Raw genomic sequence first — 19,085 nt, 5'->3', positions numbered from 1 at the left:
CAATTTCCTCTCCCGTCGGGACACTGATCCCTCACCAGATGCGTCCTCCCTCTGTGGCCACACCCACGGCGGGGAGGCGCGGAGGCCACACGCACCGGGCGGGACAGGCCTCTGCAGAGAGACCGGCGAGCGAGGCCGCGCCGTCCCCCCGCCGGGCGCAGTGGCCACAGCTGGGCCGAGCACATTGTCAGACCGTGAGTCAACCGCCAGCGCTGGCTGTTCAATCCCCGAAGGCCGGCCGGCCGGCCCGCAGCTCTGCCCCGCTGGGCAGGGTTAGAGGTGTGGGGGGGCAGTTTCTAGAAGGAGCGGGGGTCAGGGGGGGAGGGAGGGGTGCCACGGGGCGAGGGAGCCCCCAGACCTCTAGGCCCACCTCCACGAGGAACCTGGGCCCCCAAGATGAGCGAGGGCAGACTCCACTGTCCCCTCAGCCACGGTGCCACGTGCAGGCCCCACGCTCTGACCCGGCGGTGACCTCACACAGCGCCGGTCACGACAGAAACCCAGCCTCCCGTAGGAGCCGGGACTGCCGGCCGCCTGAGCCGGGCCCTGTGGGGTGGAGGGTGATGAAGACAAAGCAGAAAGTGCAGGAAAAGGAAACGCCCGAACACGTAAGGAAGATGGAAACCGTAGAGGATTTTTTGTGAGTTTATTTGAGCCAAGGGGAGCCGCAGGGGGACGGGGAATCCCTGGCGATGGACTAGAGGGCGGGGCAGAGCCAAGCGGGAAACGCTGGGATTGGATAGAGTAAAATGATAGACATGTGCTCCTTTTACACGGCGGCGGGGGGCGGCGGGGGGCGGGGGGTGGGCAGGGTAGTTAACAGTTAACGATTAGCACAGGGGTCCTCAACCTTCCTAACGCCACGACCCTTTCATACAGCCCCTCACGGTGTGGTGACCCCCAACCATACAGTTATTTTCGTTGCTACTTCATAACTGTAATTTGGCTACTGTTATGAATTGTAATGTAAATATCTGTGTTTTCCGATGGTCCTAGGCGACCCCTGGGAAAGGGTCGTTCGATCCCCAAAGGGGTCGTGACCCACAGGCTGAGAGCCGCCGGATTAACAGATAACAGTAACACCGTGGGCTCTGCTCTGGCCTGGAATAAAGGAAATCAGCCCGGCCGGCGGGCTCCGGGGCTGAGTGTCGGCCTACGAACCAGGAGGTCCCGGTTCCGTTCCCATTCAGGGCTCAGGCCCGGGGTGCGGGCTCCATCCCCAGCAGGGGGCGTGCAGGAGGCAGCCGGTCAGCGATTCTCTCATCATGGATGTTTCTCTCCCTCCTTCTCCCTTCCTCTCTGACTCGATACCTTTTAGGAAGAAAGAAGGACGTGACCCTGACCTTCCAAGGGTGGTCTCTGGCCGACGCAAAAAGACGGCAGGCGGCTCCGCGGAGGCCAAGGCCGGCCTCGGTCGGGAAAACCGCCAGCCCGGACCGGACGCCCGCGTGAGCTGCTCTCGGGGGGGAGGTTTCCTCTCGGACCGTCCTGGGCGGTCACGTTCGCTCGCGGAGTGTGCAGGACCCGCGTGTGGGCCCCTGAGCCGGCCGGGCGGCCTGAGGCCCTTCCCGTCCACGGGGCAGAGCCCAAGGACCTCGGGCGTGTCCCCTCCGGGGCCGCGGGGCAGGGACGGAGAGGAGAGAGCCCCGCAGACCCACTGCCTGTGTTTAAGGACTCGTCTCTGGGCGGGACAGGCTGATGCAACCCAGCCTGCAGGCGCCCCGCCCGCCCTCCCAGGCCCCAGCGCTCCGGCCCTACAGGGAGCGGCGGCTTCTGCTGGGGCCCTGCCGGCGACGCGTGCCCACGGGCATCTCCCTTTATTCCAGCCGAGCACCGGGCCGTGGCCGGCTCCCAGACGACCCCCAGGAGCCTGCAGGCAGCGGGACTGCGGGGAGCGACCCAGCTCCCCCGGGACCAGCCCTGGCCCTCCTCTCCACTCCAGCCCAGCCCAGGCTGGCACGGAGCAGCATCCCTGGCCCGGCGGAACCCCCAGACAGAGACACCCCCGAGCCACAGGGCTCCCTCCCGCAGGCTGGCCAGTGGCCCGTGGGGTCCAGGGACCCAGGCTGCCGGGCAAGCCAGTGAGACCTCGAGCGCCCGAGCAATCCGATGTCCGGGCCCACGCCCTCCCCCCAGAGGCAAGAAGCTGGCCAGCAGAGGGGGCTTCTGGGAGAGCGGCTGCCCCTGACCTCCAGGGCCGGAGAGGGCGTGGGTGCCAGCGCAGAGGGAACCCTACATGCGCACAGACGGGCAGTGATGGCCGGAAGCGGGTCTAGACTCAGACACACCGGAGCCACCGCGGCCGCACCTGCCCTCCCCGCACCCCACTGTGCTCATCACCGAAGCGGAGAGGGGCCCGGCCGCGGGGCTCAGGGCTGAGCATCCGCCTGTGACCCAGGAGGTCACGGTCCGATTCCAGTCAGGGCACAGGCCCGGGTGGTGGGCTCCGTCCCCAGTGGGGGGCGTGCAGGAGGCAGCTGATTGATGTTTCTCTCTCATTGATGTTTCTGGCTCTCCCTTCCTCTCTGTAAAAAATCAATAAAATATATATTTTTAAAAATAAGTGAATGAAGCGGAGGTGACGCCTGCCTCGCGGGGGGGGCGGCAGCGAGGTTGGGCCACAGCAGCACGGACGTGTGTGACACTGTTTAGCAGAGGAAGCGTAACCGCCACCTCGGGGGGGTTGGGGCAGCCCCGCCTTGTGCCTTTGCCAGTTTCACGGTGCAAACACTCCCACCTGCTGGAGGTCAGGGTCCCCACTCGGTCACAGGCCAGCACGCCCATTGCAGCTCCAGCAAACGCCAGCCTGCCTGCCCGTCACAGCCACCGCCTGGAGCCGGGGCCCGTGAGGCCTCGGAAGGGACCCTGCAGACGCCCCAGCCACGCTGGCCGGCAGGGGACACCCTGGGAGGGGAGGACGCGCCCGCCTCGGGGATGCTGTCTACGCCCTAAATCGGCCCTGCGCCCGGGGCTCCGCACAGGGTCCCCCCCGAGCGCGTGCGGGGACCTTGTGGGTTCCACTGTGGCCGGAGCCCACCTCTCTGGATTCCACGTGCCCAGGTCGGCGAGACGGCCTCGGGTAAAGTCAGGCCCCGGTTCATCCAGGCGCCAATACGTTTTTCTGGGGCGCAGCTGAGAGGGAGAGGGGTTCCTCTGGGGGACACTGGGCAGTGTGGTTTCCAAACCGTGTTCCCGGAGCCCTCAGGTGACCAGGAGGGCTCGGGGCCGCCCTGGGGGCGGGGGGCACGCAGGGCGAGGGGGCCTGACCTCAGGCACCCCGTCACCGTCTGTTTCACACCCGGGGCTCCCACACAGGACGCCGTGGGGCCGAGGGCCTGTGGCTCAGGGCGCAGAGGCCCCCACGGATGACAGCGCGGCCCCGGCCGGAAGCAGAGACGCAGGACGGCGTGTGTCTGCGGCCACACGTCCGTGGGTGCCGGTGCCCCCTCCACGTAGGCAGCTCGCCGGGACCACGTGGGGGTGAGCGTGGCCGCCCCCTCCAGTCATCGGGAGCGATGCTCCCACCGCGCACGCCGCCGTTTCTGGGAAGAATGCTGACCGTGTGCTCTGCTCCGGGCGCATACCTCACTCGGAAGGAATGCGGAGCCCACAGCCCCGCCGCCCGCCCGCCCGCCCGCCCGGGGTGATGGATGGGCTGTGCCTGCCCTGCCGGCCGGGAGCCCTTGCCCAGGATGCACCCACAAAGCAAGCCTGGGGTCTCCCCACCGAGGTCCTCCTGGCCACGGGAGGGGCGTGGCCGGCCGGCGGGGTCTGGAGGCTGTCACCGTCCAAGCCAGCCCGGCTCAGCGTCAGCACCATCTCCACCCCGATGCGGCCGCGGGGACGCCACAGCACTTCTCTGTGACTCCAGCTGGGCTCTGGGAAGACACACACACTCACACACACACACACACACACACTCACACACACACGCACATTCACACACACTCACACACACATTCACACACACACTCACACACACTCACATTCACACACACTCACACACACACACACACACACACACACACACTCACACACACACATACACACTCACATTCACACACACTCACTCACATTCACACACACTCACACACACACGCTCACTCACACACACACATACACACACATGCTCATTCACACACACACACTCACACACCCACTCACATTCACACACACTCACACACACACACACATTCACACACACACTTCACACACACACACACAGAGACACACACACACACACTCACATACACACACTCACACACACTCACACACACACTCACTCACATTCACACACACACACACACACATACACACACGCGCACACACACACATGCACATACACACACACTCACACACACACTCACATACACACACTCACACACACACACTCACACACACACGCTCACACATACACACTCACACACACTCACAAGCTCACTCACACACACACACATACACACACTCACACACACACACTCACACACACACACTCACTCATACACACTCACACACACTCACATACTCACTCACACACACACACACACACTCATTCACATTCACACACACATACACACACACACATGCACACACTCACTCACACACACACACACACACACACACACACACACACATGCTCATACACATTCACACACTCACACTCATGTTCTCACATTCACACGCTCACACACACTCATTCACATGCACTTACATTCACACACACACACACACACTCACACTCTCTCTCTCACACACACACACTCGGTTCTTGCAGCGCCAAGTTGAGCTCAGAGGCGGGAGGGGAGATGGGCTTCAGATGCTGAAAGTAATCCCTGGGGCTTTGCAAGGGGCGCGATGGGGGCGGGGCGGGGCGGGGAGAAACCTCTCCGTTCTCCATTTCCGTCCCGACGGATGTGGCCGTGTCGCTGGTGTCCGAGCACGGCCTGTAAGTCCCTGCGCCCCGAAGCTCCCGATGGTTCCCCGTTGGGCTTTGCAACTCAGACAACGCATCTCAGCAAAACGCCCGGGAACGGTTTTAACCGTGTTTAACGGGACGCAGTGCGGGAAAGCGGCACAGACCCGCACGCCTGGCGGTGAGCGATCACGGAGCACGTGCGGGTGCGGGTGTGACAGCCGGGTCAGGAGTCCCAGGCCCGCCTCCTGGGCCCCCCCCCCCGCCTGTCCCCAGGGCGACCTCCACCGCACGGCACAGCAGGCGCCGGGGCTCCCGTGAGCTCCACACGCCGCTTCACGCCTGCGCCCGCGTCCACCCACTGAGGCCGCACAGGGACGGGCCGTCGGCTGGTGCTGGCAGAAGCTGGGCGGCCTCCGGTGCTCCCCACCGTCCCCTGCGACGCCGCGTGGCTCAGGCGCTGGCGTGCTGCGGCCCCAGGGAGCCGGGGCAGCGAGAGGCCGCGAGGAGCCAGCTCTTCCTGTCACTCCGTCCACTCTCCCCTCTTCTCCAGTGACGGGGCCAGGCTCCAAGCCCAGCCGTCCCCTCCTGTGTCCCCCCGTCCCCTCCTGGGTCCCCCAGTCCCCTCCTGTGTCCCCCCCGTCCCCTCCTGTGTCCCCCAGTCCCCTCCTGTGTCCCCCCGTCCCCTCCTGGGTCCCCCTCCAAACACTCCCCTTTCCGTGAGAGCGTGGACGCCCACCCACGCTCCGGCCCCCGCGGAGAGGGTGGGACCCCGGCGCAGGGACGGGGTGCGCCCGGCTGCGCTGCGAGGCCTGGGCCGCCGCCGGGCCACACAGAACCACGCACAGTCGGCAGCCGGACAGGAACCACCAGCAAAGGGCGAGCGGAACCCGCTCACAAAGCACTGAAAGGCCCGAAGCTCAAGGCGACTTAACAAGGACGCCGACGTCGCCGGGAATCCGCGTGGGGGAGGCGAGAACTAAGCCACGTCCATGGGACAGGCGGGCCCTGGCGGGCTCCGTGGTTAGAGCGCCGGCCCCACACCGGAGGGTCGTGGGTTCAATTCCCAGTCAAGGGCATGTACTTGGGTTGCAGGCTCGCCCCCCACCCCCAGTCAGGGCGCGTGCAGGAAGCCACCAATCGATGTGTCTCTCTCATTGCTGCCCCCTCCCTCCCTCCCTTCCTCCATCCTGCTCTCTCTAAACGTCAATGGAGCCGAAACCGGTGTGGCTCAGTGGATAGAGCGTCGGCCTGTGGACTGAAGGGTCCCGGGTTCGATTCCGGTCAAGGGCATGTACCTTGGTTGCGGGCACATCCCCAGTAGGAGGTGTGCAGAAGATGGCAGATAGATGTTTCTCTCTCATCGATGTTTCTAACTCTCTATTCCTCTCCCTTCCTCTCTGTAAAAAATCAATAAAATATATTAAAAATAATAAAAATAAATAAATAAAAGTCGATGGAAACCTGACCCTGAGGACTGACAACAACCAGGTACGACGAGCAGGAGAGAGGAGAGGCCCTCCCCCGTGGACAGGCCGCTTGTTAAACACGAACGTTTCATTCCCCCGAACGCTGTTAGCGGCGAAGTCCTCCTCAGACACCCTCACTCCCGGGTCCCACCGACGCCGAAGCCACCGCGCTTCAGACCGCCCGGTGCCGGCCCCTGCGGCCCGTCGGTGGCCCCGGGCGGATCCAGGACAGAGAGCCGGCGGGACCTGCGGACGCGGTGGGCGGAGAAGGCGGCGGTCCCGTGAGTCGCGGGAATGCTGCTCCTCCGGAGCGAAGAAGCCGAAGGAAGGACTGAACCCCTCCCTCCGCCAACTCGCACTCCAGGAGGCGGTTCCCCCACGGAGGAGGAAAGGAGGGAGAGCTGTAGGTGGGTTTGTACGACACGCTTGGAGGAGGAGAGACCCGTCTAGAAGGGCCACGGAAAGTGGATTCAGCCCGGCCGGCGTGGCTCCGTGGCTGAGCGTCGACCTATCAACCAGGAGGTCACGGTCCAGTTTCCGGTCAGGGCACAGGCCCGGGTTGTGGGCTCAATCCCCAGTAGGGGGCGTGCAGGAGGCAGCCGATCAATGATTCTCTCTCAACATCGATGTTTCTCTCTCTCTCTCTCTCTCCCTCTCCCTTCCTCTCTAAAAATCAATAAAATATATTTTAAAAAAAATAAATAAATAAAGTTTCCAATACCTGGTGTTGGCGAGGGCACGGGGGGGGGGGGGCAGGGGAAAGGCGACCCTGATGGCCGGGTGGTGCCAGCGGGTGTGCCCATGGGCAGGGGAACCCCTGGGACCGACTGACACTAACAGTTTCATGGGTCGATGCTGGTTCATAGGTCAACCCTGGTTCATAGGTCGACGCTGAACCGCTGAGCCACGCCCGCCGGGCTGAATTCGCTGACGTTTAGGACGGGGCAGACGCCCGCAGGAGGAGGCCCGGGGCCCTGCTCCTGAAGGCAAATGCTGAGAAGGGTGGAGAGCGGCCGGCACCGGCACTTGGCAGGGATCCGCAGCCAGTGCTGGCCCGACCGTGGCGGCACGGCGTGTCCGGGCGTGGTGTGTGTCCTGGAATGGCTCACCCCGCCTTCACGGGGCTCGAGCCGACTGCTCGCCTGCGCGCTCACTAACGGCGCCCTGCAGGGTGGACGCCCCCGGGACCAGTGCCGTCAAACGGCGGATGGGTGACGGCCGTGACCCGCAGACCGTCGCCATCCCAAACCCTCAGGAAGGTCCCAGGTCCCGCGAGGAGCCTCGAGCCGGAGCGCGGGGGGCTCACTGACCCGCTCGCCCGGCCGGCAGCCCGGCGTGACCCTTCTCCCGCACGGCACGCGCGCCCGGCCGTCCCCGGAGGAAGGGCGTCGTAAAAGTCTGTTTCCCTCTCTGGGTTCCGGCCCGAGCCCTCCCAGCGCCCCCACCCCCGGCGGAGGTTCAGGGCTGCTCCCTCTCGCTGAACCAGAGAATCAATGGGGGTTTGTCCCGCAGCCGAGGCGGGAGGTCTCGGGGTCACTGAAGGCCGTTGTGGGGTCACGGGGGGGGCAGGGCCTGGAGGTCAGTTCTCGGCAGCTGGGGTAAGACATTAACAAAAGCCTCACAGGCCCACAGGCCACCGTCCTCCCAGGGCCGCCCCTGGAGCCTCCCAGACCACCCCGGTCCTCACGAGTGGGAAGGGGAGGCCGCCGGGGGCCACGGGCCCACCGTCCCCACCACAGGACCCTCTCGTCCCAGGAGAGAGACCCGCGGCTCTGGTGCCAGGGTGTGCCAGGGTGTGCCAGGGCGGCGGGTGGGCACGGCCCAGCGGGGAAGGAGAAGGCCAGCGCGCATGGCTGGGCCGATAAGGAAACAGCCGGTCCCGTGTGGCTCGGCCGTGACCACCTTTGCAGCCACGGTGAGTCCCTTCGGAAAAACAGGCGGGGCAGCGAGAGGTGGTGGGTGGGAGCAGGGAGCCTCGGGGGGCCCGGACACGGCCGCTCACGCCGGAAGTGACCTTGGCCGCGCCCTTCCCACTCAGTCCTCAGTTTCCCCAAATGAGAGGTTGCCTGCATGAGGGGCCACGGGGGCTCCTTCAGCTGGACCTCAGGCCCCTGCAGGCTCTGTGGGCGTCTCCGTGGGGCGGCGGGTACGTGGTGGGGGCGAGGACAGCTGCAACAGGGCCGCGGAGGGACAGGCAGGAGGCAGACTGAGGCAGCCGTGGCGGGAGGGGGGAGGGCTTGGACCACACCCAAGGCCCCGGCTTCGGCAGGTCCCGCACTGGCAGCGCCGAGTGAGAGGGAGGGGGAGGGGGAGCCGGGGCCAGAGCAGGACTGCCCCCTCCCCCCCACTCCCCGCCCCCGCCCCTGGGGAGGCCCGAGAAGCCCAGCTCGGCCGGCAGCCCAGCGGCCCCTCCTCCCGCGGCCACAGCTGGGCAGCAGCTGTTTTCTCCGAACCCCGCCGCTCCCCCCGCGTCCTCTGCTCCAGTGCTTTCTGCTCCAGTTGGAATCTCGATCCAAATGCTAACGATTGCGTCCCCATCTGGGAGCCCCACACGGAGGATGGCGCACAACATGGAAAACGCTCTGCCCTCGCCGGGGCGGCCGGGGATGGTGGACGGGGATGCAGGGCCCGGGATGGCGGCCGGGCCGGCCTCTGTGCGCCGAGGGCAGGCTGCTGGCAGACCCGCCTCCCCGGGGCCTGATAAGCCACAGGAATGGGCTCCCCTCTCGTCCCGGGCGCTGGGGGCGGGAGATGGATGACCTCATGAGGCTGGAAGCGGGAGCCACATACCGGCTCCTGTCTCGGTCCCGTCCTGTCCGGCCCGGGTGGGCTCTCCGACCCTCCCCCACGGGGGCGCAGTGGTTAGCTCCCAGCTGGGGGACCCCAGGGAGGTCCCGGCCGCTCTCTGGTCCTTGCTGCCCCCGGTAAACGAGGAAGGAGCCGCGCCCCCGGCGCAGACCCGCCAGCACGGAGGAAAGTGAGGGTCGCCCAGTGCTTAGCCCGCGACTCGCGTGGTGACGACAGCAGCAGCTGGAACAGGGGTTGTAGCCGGCCCGTGTGGCTCAGTGGATAGAGCGTCGGCCTGCGGGCTGAAGGGACCCGCGCTGGGTCCCGGTCAAGGGCACGTGCGGGAGGCCACCAACCGATGTGCTTCTCCCACATCGACGTCTCTCTCTGCCTCCCCCTCCCTTTCACTCTGAAAACCAAGGGAACAATATCCCAGGTGAGGATCAACAGAAGGAAGAAGAGAGACGGGATTGTGCGGATTAGTGCCCACATCAGCTCCCGGAGCGGGGCGGGGCCGCGGGTGCACGGGCTGCGGGCAGACGCCTCAGGGGTGCCTGCTGACCCCCCGCAAGCCCTGCGTGTGCCAGCCCCTGGCGCCCCGAGTCTAGGGAAAGACTGACCTCTTGGGGCGTCCGTCTCCTCCCAGAATGAACCGCGTGGCTGCGTGGAGCCCTAGCAGGTCTGCCGGGGTCTGCGCCTGCCGGCGTGTCCCGGGGTTCATCTGCAAAGGGAGATGGACTGGGCGAGGGGCCCCCCAGCTCACCCCTGGCCGCGGGCCCCTAACCAAGGTCACACCCGGAGCAGCTGCCTGGGGAAGGTGGTTTTCATTAATTCCCTGGAAGACTGTTTTAATTTCCACGTGACGGGCCCCGGGATAGCTGGGGGGGCGGGGGGAGGGAGTGGAGTGCCGCCCCTCCCTCCACGGGACCCGGCACCTCATGGCTGTTTGTCCCCACACGGTGTGTGACCGTCACCAGAGGACAGGAGCGAGTGGAGGAAACGTCATGCTGGCCTTCTCGGGGGCACGGGGACCCCACAGAGGGCAGCAGGCCCTGCTGAGGGCGGCCGTCCCGGCCCGTCTCCAGCCTGAGCTCCGAGAACCCCAACACGTCCAGCCCAGGGCCAGGCCGCCCGGTCCGTGAGGCCGGAGCCGAAACCGCAGGCGTGCAAGGAAGTGCTGCTTGGACGGACACACGCGTGCGCGGCCCGGCGCTGGGCGCCTCTGTGTCCCCCGGGCCCCCATAAAGCTCGGGTGAGGGGTGGACGAGCAGGGTCAGGCGCAGTGTGAAGCGGGCGTGGCCGGGTGAGGTCATCGCCGAGGCTGCTGGATCCCGACACGGCGGCCGCTGCCCGGGGCAGCCCCCGCGAGCACCGCGCATCGGGCGGGGCCCCCTCGGAGCTGAGGCACCGGCTCTGTCTCTGCCGTCGATGCCGCCTCCGGCCGGTGTGCGATGGGCCCACGTGGTTAAAGATGCTAAAAGCTGCCACATCGCAGACCCCCCACCGTGTGACCTGTGACCTTGTCTGCCGCCCTTTCCTCGTCTGTAAAGTGAGATGCGTTCGAGTGCGTGCCTCCCGGGCCATCGGGAGTCAGGGAGCTGCACCTGCCGTGGGGAGAGCCGTGGGGCACCAGGCAGGTTCGCCGAGTGTGGGTTACACGCAGGAGACGCACAGGGACGTGGAGGGGAGCCCGGCCCCCGGAACCAGAGGGGCCGCTAGTCCGACCGATGGATCAGGACTGGGACCCCGGCCTCCAGGGCCTGCCTGGTCACTGATTGGTGGGCAGAAGTGTGGTCAGAAGCCACCTTGGACCTGCCGGCGTGGCTCAGGGGTTGAGTGTCAACCTATGAACCAGGAGGTCTCCGTTCGATTCCCGCTCAGGGCACAGGCCCGGGTTGGGGGCTCGATCCCCAGTGGGGGGCGTGCAGGAGGCAGCCGATCCGTGATTCTCTCTTGTCATCGGTGTTTCTCTCCCTCCCTATCTGAAAGCAATAAAAATACATTAAAAAGAAAAAGAAGCCACTTGGGACCAGACGGCTCTATGCAGGGCCAGCAGCCGGGCCAGCACCGGCGCCCCCGCCCTGGGAGCAGGAGGAGGACATGGACCCATCCCCGGGCCACAGCCCTGCTCGGCCTGCCCCCTCCCCTCACCCCCCCCCCCCCCGCCAGCCACAGGCAGCTGCGGAGCTTCCCGATGGCCCAGATACTCCCTGGCGCTGAGCTCAGACGCGGCCCCTGCTCCAACACGCGGGTGTGAGCACAGCCTGTGTACGGACCCCACCCAGGACGCCCCGGCCACGTCCCCAACCCGCCCCGCTCCGCCGGCCCGGAGAGACTGAGCCAAGTTCAGGCTCAGCCCACACCAGCCACCAGCACCCCGGCCCCTGCTGCTTGGGCGTGGGTTTGCGTTGACCTGAGGGAACGCTGATTGACTGACGGACATCCAGGGAGGGCTCGGCGAGGAGGAAGCTCCAGGAGAGCTGGCTGGGGCTTCGGGGCATTTTAAAAATATGTCTTTATTGATTCAGAGAGGAAGGGAGAGAGAGAAACATCCATGATGAGAGAGAATCACTGATCGGCTGCCTCCTGCACGCCCCACACTGGGGATCCAGCCCACACCCCGGGCCTGTGCCCTTGACCGGGAGTCAAACCTTGACCTCCTAGTCCATAGGTTGACACTCAACCACCGAGCCACGCCGGCTGGCAGAGGTTTCTAAGTGTAAAATATCGCACACCAACCGCATACGGCAGCCTCGTCCTGCGGAATGTTCTGTGAAGCCGGCTGCCGGCTGCCCGCCCGCCCGTTTGGTGCCGCGGGGCCGGGAAATGTGTCCAGGCCCCGCATCTGAAGGCCAACCGTCCTCATTCCCGCACGTGCGCGCAGCCCCGCGACGGCCGCCAGACGGAGCCGCTCGGGTCCAGGGATGACTCAGAGGCAGCGAGCCTCGCCCCCCGGGAAGCGTGGCTGTTCCCAGAAACGGGCCTGAGGCAGGGATTAGAGAGCGAGTTCGTTTGGAGGATGGAGAGGTGGGGGAGGAGCGGGGAGGGAGGCCCCCAGTGAGAGCGTGTCCCTTCCACGCCCGGGGTTCACCCAAAAGCGTAAGGCCGGCCTCGGACAAGCCCGCGTTCCCCGCGGACTGTGACTCGGCGGGAGGAGGAGCGAGAGGGGGGCCGGCCCGGGTGCCATCAGCGGCCGGTGAGTGGAGCGCGCTCCTTCCACGCGTGGACTGTGACTCGGCGTGAGGAGGAGCGAGGTTCCGGCGCTGCCACGAAGGGAGGAACCGCAGACCTGGTGCTCAGCGGAAGGAGCTGGCAGAGGCCACGTGGCGTGTGGCTCCGTGTGTAGGGAACAGACAAGTCGCAGCCACAGAAATTAGCGGTTGCGGGGGGGCGGGGGCGGAGGTGGACGAGGGGAGGAGGCGGAGTGACGGCTGATGGTGTGGGTTTTACTGGGGGGGGGGGGGTGGCAACGTTTCAGAACTAGTCCGGGGTCCTGTTCGCATGACAGACGCTGTGAACGGACCAAAGGCCACGGACCTGTCCACTTTAAAGGGGGTCACTCCACCCGTGGGTGCAGCCATTTCCCATGGGGGGGGGCGTGGGCGCCGTGCCACGGGGCACTCGGGAACACGGTCCGGAATCCCCCCAAAGGGGTCGGAGCTGGCCAGTCGTGATGGGGAGGCGCCCACCTGGCGTGAGACGTGGGCAGGGGCTGAGCGCTCTGGGGAGGACGCGAAGGGGGTGCAGGGGCTGTAAGGGGGCCCAGACGCCGCCCTCGGGTCCTCAAATAACAGCAACAATAAACCGAACAGCCCAGCCAGGCGGCGCCGCGCACCTCCCTCCCCGCCCGGGACCGCCTTTCTCCTGCGGCCGAGCCCACCCCTCGCCTGCGCGGTGGCGAGAACAGCAGCCCCCAGACCACGTGCCGCTCCCCGAGCCGGGGCTGCGCGACCGGACACGGCCCAGGGGACTTCGCAGACGTGACGGAGTTGAGGGTCCTCAGATGGGAGGGACCCTGGACCACGGGTGGGCCCGATGCCATCCCAGGGGCCCCCAGGAGGGGGCAGGAGGCGGGTCAGAGAGAAGATGTGAGGCCGGAGCAGAGGTCAGAGGTCAGAGGTTGGAGGAGACACTGCTACCAAGATGCTGGAGGGAGGGGCCGGGCCCAGGAGTGAGGCTCTGGTCCTGGGGGGGAGGGAGGCGATGCCTCCGGGGGAGCAGCCTCCGGGGGAGCAGCCTCCGGGGGAGCAGCCTCCAGGGGAGCAGCCTCCGGGGGACCAGCCTCCGGGGGAGCAGCCTCCGGGGGACCAGCCTCCAGGGGAGCAGCCTCCGGGGGAGCAGCCTCCGGGGGACCAGCCTCCTTTTTGGGACCAGCCTCCGGGGGAGCAGCCTCCGGGGGACCAGCCTCCAGGGGAGCAGCCTCCGGGGGACCAGCCTCCGGGGGAGCAGCCTCCGGGGGAGCAGCCTCCGGGGGAGCAGCCTCCGGGGGACCAGCCTCCGGGGGACCAGCCTCCGGGGAGCAGCCTCCGGGGGAGCAGCCTCCAGGGGACCAGCCTCCGGGGGACCAGCCTCCAGGGGACCAGCCTCCGGGGGAGCAGCCTCCGGGAGAGCAGCCTCCGGGGGACCAGCCTCCGGGGGAGCAGCCTCCGGGGAACCAGCCTCCTTTTTGGGACCAGCCTCCGGGGGACCAGCCTCCGGGGGACCAGCCTCCGGGGAGCAGCCTCCGGGGGACCAGCCTCCGGGGGAGCAGCCTCCGGGGGAGCAGCCTCCGGGGGACCAGCCTCCGGGGGACCAGCCTCCGGGGGAGCAGCCTCCGGGGGACCAGCCTCCGGGGGAGCAGCCTCCGGGGGAGCAGCCTCCAGGGGAGCAGCCTCCGGGGGAGCAGCCTCCGGGGACCAGCCTCCGGGGGAGCAGCCTCCGGGGGACCAGCCTCCAGGGACCAACCTCCAGGGACCAGCCTCCAGGGGAGCAGCCTCCGGGGGAGCAGCCTCCGGGGGAGCAGCCTCCGGGGGAGCAGCCTCCGGGGGACCAGCCTCCGGGGGAGCAGCCTCCGGGGGAGCAGCCTCCAGGGGAGCAGCCTCCGGGGGACCAGCCTCCGGGGGAGCAGCCTCCGGGGGAGCAGCCTCCGGGGAGCAGCCTCCGGGGGACCAGCCTCCGGGGGAGCAGCCTCCGGGGAGCAGCCTCCGGGGGACCAGCCTCCGGGGGAGCAGCCTCCGGGGAGCAGCCTCCGGGGGACCAGCCTCCGGGGGACCAGCCTCCGGGGGACCAGCCTCCGGGGAGCAGCCTCCGGGGAGCAGCCGGGCTGACACGGCCTCACTCCTGAGGGATGACTTCGGACCCGAGCGCAGTGCGGGGAGCACGGACGTGCGTGTGAGGCACCGGCCGTGGGGACGCACTTGAGCAGCAGGGGGGGCGGGACGGACGGACTGAGCCTCGACTGTCCATCTTCCTCGCTGGCCTCTCTCTCCGTCACGCGGAGCCACGTGCCCGCGCCGCGCAGTTCCCGGCTCTGTGAGTCCTGCGGGGGGTCCCCGCGGTCCGCGCTCAGCACCTGCGAGGGGCCTCCCGCTCACGGCTCTGTCCTGTGACAGTTGTCCAGCAAATCCTCCTGCGGCCGCTGTGCGGGCCGCCACGGGGGCGGGGGGGGGGGGCAGCTGGCTCGGCGCCCCACCCAGGGCACCATCAGCCCTGCCCTGCGCCCTGTCCTGCCCTCTCCCCTGGCCTGCCCCCTGCCCTGGTCTCCAGGAGAGGAAAGCCCCTCTGCTCCCCCCACACGGCGCCCGCCACGCCCCCAAGAAAACTCTCTGCCCGCCTCTGTGGATGGAGGCGGCGCCCTCCCATGCCCCGGGGGGGGGGGGAGGCAGGGCTGCAGGTGGTTGGAAGCCCCGTTCGGGGTCTGTGGCCCCGCCTCCGAGACAGGAGGCTGAGCTGTGCTGCCGTCCTCTCCTCCGGGAGCTTCCGGAGCCTCTGGATCCCCCTTCTCCGGGCTCCCGCCCTCGTCCAGGCCCCGGCGTGTCCGTCATTTTAGTGTCATTGCCAACACCTCATGTGAGTTTCTTGATTCGTCCACAGAGCATGGTGCCCGGTTCTGCCATATACGGTCCAACGGCTCCTGCCCCTCCGTGTGAGTAGTCTCGGCAAGGCCACTGCCCGAAACAGCGCCCTTGCCCGCCGCGTGGCACTCCCGTGGCCCCTCCCCCTGGCACTCCCGTGGCCCCTCCCCTGGCACTCCCGTGGCCCCTCCCCCTGGCACTCCCGTGGCCCCTCCCCCTGGCACTCCCGTGGCCCCTCCCCCTGGCACTCCCGTGGCCCCTCCCCATGGCACTCCCGTGGCCCCTCCCCCCATGGCACTCCCGTGGCCCCTCCCCATGGCAGTCCTGTGGCCCCTCCCCCCATGGCACTCCCGTGGCCCCTCCCCATGGCACTCCCGTGGCCCTCATGAACCGGATGAACAGGCCTCCCCCTGCCTGTGGGGCAGACCCCCAGGGCAGGGACCATTTTGGTCTCAGTATCAGCCCGTGTCCTCCATCGGGGGCGGGCGCACAGTAGGGACTCAGAACGAAGAGAAACGGGTCTCCTCCCGCTGGCTGCTCCCCGACGAGAGCACAAACCACCTCCACCCCAGCCCGGGCCGTCTGGGAGCCGCTCCCTCCGTGTCTGCCCCTCCAGCCTCCCTGGCCCTGAGCTCTGTTTGGTTAAACGTCTCTTGTGATTGTGGCAAAACACACATCACCGTTCCCCGCTGGCCCAGGGCGTGCGGCTCGGGGCACTGAGTCCATTCACGGCTGCACGGCTGTCGCCGCTACCGAGTGTCCGGGACACGTGGCCGCAGGGTCGCGGGGGTTCGCCCTGGCCGGCGTCTTCCTGCGCTTGCGGGGCTGGCGCGGCCCGGGCCGGAGGGGCGGGAGGCCAGGTTTCCGTGAAGGAAAGACCTGCGCGAGGCCGGCGTGCGGGCTCGGCCAGCCGTGAGCGTCTCAGGGACGCGCTGATGGATGAGCGGGGCTTTCCGGCGGCCTCGGCCGCGTGCGGCCCGCTGCGTGCTGGCAGTGCCGGGCCCTCTCTCCATGGACACCCCGGCTGTAGCTGCCATCGCCTGGTGGGGGGGGAGAGGAGCTGCCGTGGCCGGAGCACTTCCGTTGCCGTGGTTACACACAAACGTTTGGTCCCTGGCTCGGCACCCGCTCTGTGTAACCAGCCGGGCTCTGCCAAGAGGAGGGCCAGGCCAGCATCCCGGAGCCCGGGGTCCGCTGCGCCTCCCCCCCCCCCCCCGGCCCCGCTGCCACGGCCCAGGGGCTGCTGGGAGGAGACCCCCGGACCCCCACGCAGCCCGCTCCCCGCCTCGTCGGGCCGGCGCCTTCCGGCCGTTGTTCCCCACGCGGCCTCGCTGCCAGACACGGAGCGGAAACATCGGAGGCCGGGCCGCGCGTCAGGGCCGGCCGCGGACATGACTGTCCTCGTGCGGCTCGGGCTGCCTCCTGGTCGGCGTCTCGGCAGCCCTGCGCCGCAGCTTTTTTTAACCCTCACCTGAGGATGCCGTGTTGATTTTAGAGAGAGGGAGAGGGAGAGGGGAAGGGGAGGGGGAGAGAGAGGGGAGAGAGAGAGCGAGAAACATCGCTGTGAGAGAGAATATCGATCGGTTGCCTTCTGTACGCGCCCTGAGCGGACTCGAACCCGCAACCTTTGGGTCGGTATACAGGACAAGGCTCCCACCCTCAGCCCCAGCGGCCGGGGCTCTCGCAGCTTTGGGAAGAGAAGCGAGGTCTCGGGAGAGAGGCCCCAGCTTTGCCTTCTCTGTTGCACATCTGAACCCCGGCTGGCTCCCTGGAGGAGGCGGCGGAGGGGAGTACATGGGAGCGGCCTTGGAGAGGGCGGTGGCTCCTGACCTTGATTTTACCCGTGACCTGATCATCAGGGCCGCACGCCCGTCCAGTCCGGAGTGCCCTCGAGACTGCGGGGAGCCTGAGCCAGAAGGGGACCCCCACACTGTGTCACCCCCCACCCCCCCGCTTGCCTTCCCAGAGCCACGGCCGGCCCCCCAGGAGGCCCCGGGCCCTGGAGACCCGCCATCCCAGGCCCACGCGGCCCGCCCTCAGCGGCAGGCGGGAGGCTCAGGTTTGTGTTTTGGTTGCTTAGTGCCAGGAGCCTTACCTCATCGGCACAGAGAGGAGACACGGCTCCCGGTTCTGGGGAAGCCGAGTGGAAGGACGGGAGGGGCCGAGGGCAAGACAGTGGGGGCACCAGGAGGCACCCCCAAATGGAGGGAGGAAACAGAGACTCGGAGGCAGGAGGGACCCTCATCACCCCCAACCCCCTACACCACGGCTGAGATCCCCGGGCAGGAGGGCTGAGAGCATGGCCAGGGGCTAACAGACCGGGCTGAGAACCCCGCGCCCCCTCCCGGGCTGTGTGCCCCAAGCAGGCCAGCCAGCATCTCTGAGCCTCAGTTTGCTGCTCTGTGAAATGGGCTTAATAACAGCACCTACGCCAGAGGCCTGAGCTAGGACCTGCCTCAGGAGCATCGTGAGGGCAGCCACCGCCCAGTGCGCCCCAGGGGACAGGACGGCGGCCTGTCACAGTCCTTGCCCACTGAGCTGCACTGCCCCCTGCTGCGGGCCCTCGGGCACAGCCCGGAGCTCGGGCACCCGGAGCTCCTGGACCCCTGGGGTCTGGAGAGAGGCCTGACTGGGGCTCAGGAAGCCAGACCAGATGGATAAAAGGCCACCGGGCTGTCCCAGCACTGAGGGGGGGGGTAGCCCCTGCCTGGTGGGGTCACTGCTGTGGGGTCACCACGTGATTGACAGATGACCCTGTTCAAATGCAATGTCCAGAGAGGCGAGTCTGTGGCCACAGAGCAGATGAGCGGGGGCGGGGGGCGGGGCCTCCGGGAGTGAAGAGAGGCCCTAAATCCGTGGTCGGCAAACCGCGGCTCGCGAGCCACATGCGGCTCTTTGGCCCCTTGAGTGTGGCTCTTCCACAAAATACCACGGCCTGGGCGAGTCTATTTTGAAGAAGTGGCGTTAGAAGAAGTTTAAGTTTAATAAACTTGGCTCTCAAAAGAAACTTCAATCGTTGTGCTGTTGATGTTTGGCTCTGTGGACCAATGAGTTTGCCGACCACGGGTCTAAATGGAAGCAGCCCTGGCGCTCACACCTGTGAGTCCTGGCCATCCCGCGCTCTCCGCTGCGTGGGCTGCAGGTGCGCGAGGTCCACCCCACCCACAGCCAGCGCCGGCTGCAGAGAAGCCGAGCTGGGCCGGCGGCACCGGGAGCGGCTCTGAGGACCCCCTTTGTAAGGGCCCGGCAGGTGGGGCGGGTGTCTGTCCAACCCCCTGGATTGAGTGGGGCCTCCCCGTGGGCGCCGGAGGGGGACCGCAGCGGAGCGTGATCACCACGACCGTCTGCAGAGCTTCTTCGGTCCCACGCGGTCCCCACAGGAAGCTCAGACGCGGGGAACGAGGGGCCCACGTGTAAGGGGGCGCCGGAGGGGCCAGGCGGCTGCCCCGGGACCCACAGAGCAAGCCGGTCGCGGCATCCGGTGCGACAGCGGACGGAAGGCCAGCGCCGGGCCGGCTCTGAGGACCTGCGGGTTTGCTCGCCAGCCTCGGGGGTGGTCAGAGCGTCATTTGCCAACGTTTCCGGCAGGCGTCACGGACGCGCACAGTGACCGCGCATCGGCCGTGGGAGCGCGTCAGACAGGAGCCGACTGGGCAGAGCCGTTCCCGGAGCAGCGGGGGGGCCAGCAGAGGGGCTCTGATTGGGGTCTGCTGCGCGGACGCCCCCCTATGATTAGAACAGCGGGGTTTCCCCCTATTTTCAAGCGTTAAATAGCTTTTTTGGACATTGTTGAAAGAAACTGAAGACACAAACAAGTGGAAAGAGGTTCCGTTTGGATTGGGAGAATTAGATAAAGTGCCCGCC

This window comes from Eptesicus fuscus, chromosome 15, assembly GCF_027574615.1.
Source record: "Eptesicus fuscus isolate TK198812 chromosome 15, DD_ASM_mEF_20220401, whole genome shotgun sequence".
In the NCBI taxonomy this organism is placed as follows: Eukaryota; Metazoa; Chordata; class Mammalia; order Chiroptera; family Vespertilionidae; genus Eptesicus; species Eptesicus fuscus.
This window is presented reverse-complemented; position numbering follows the sequence as displayed.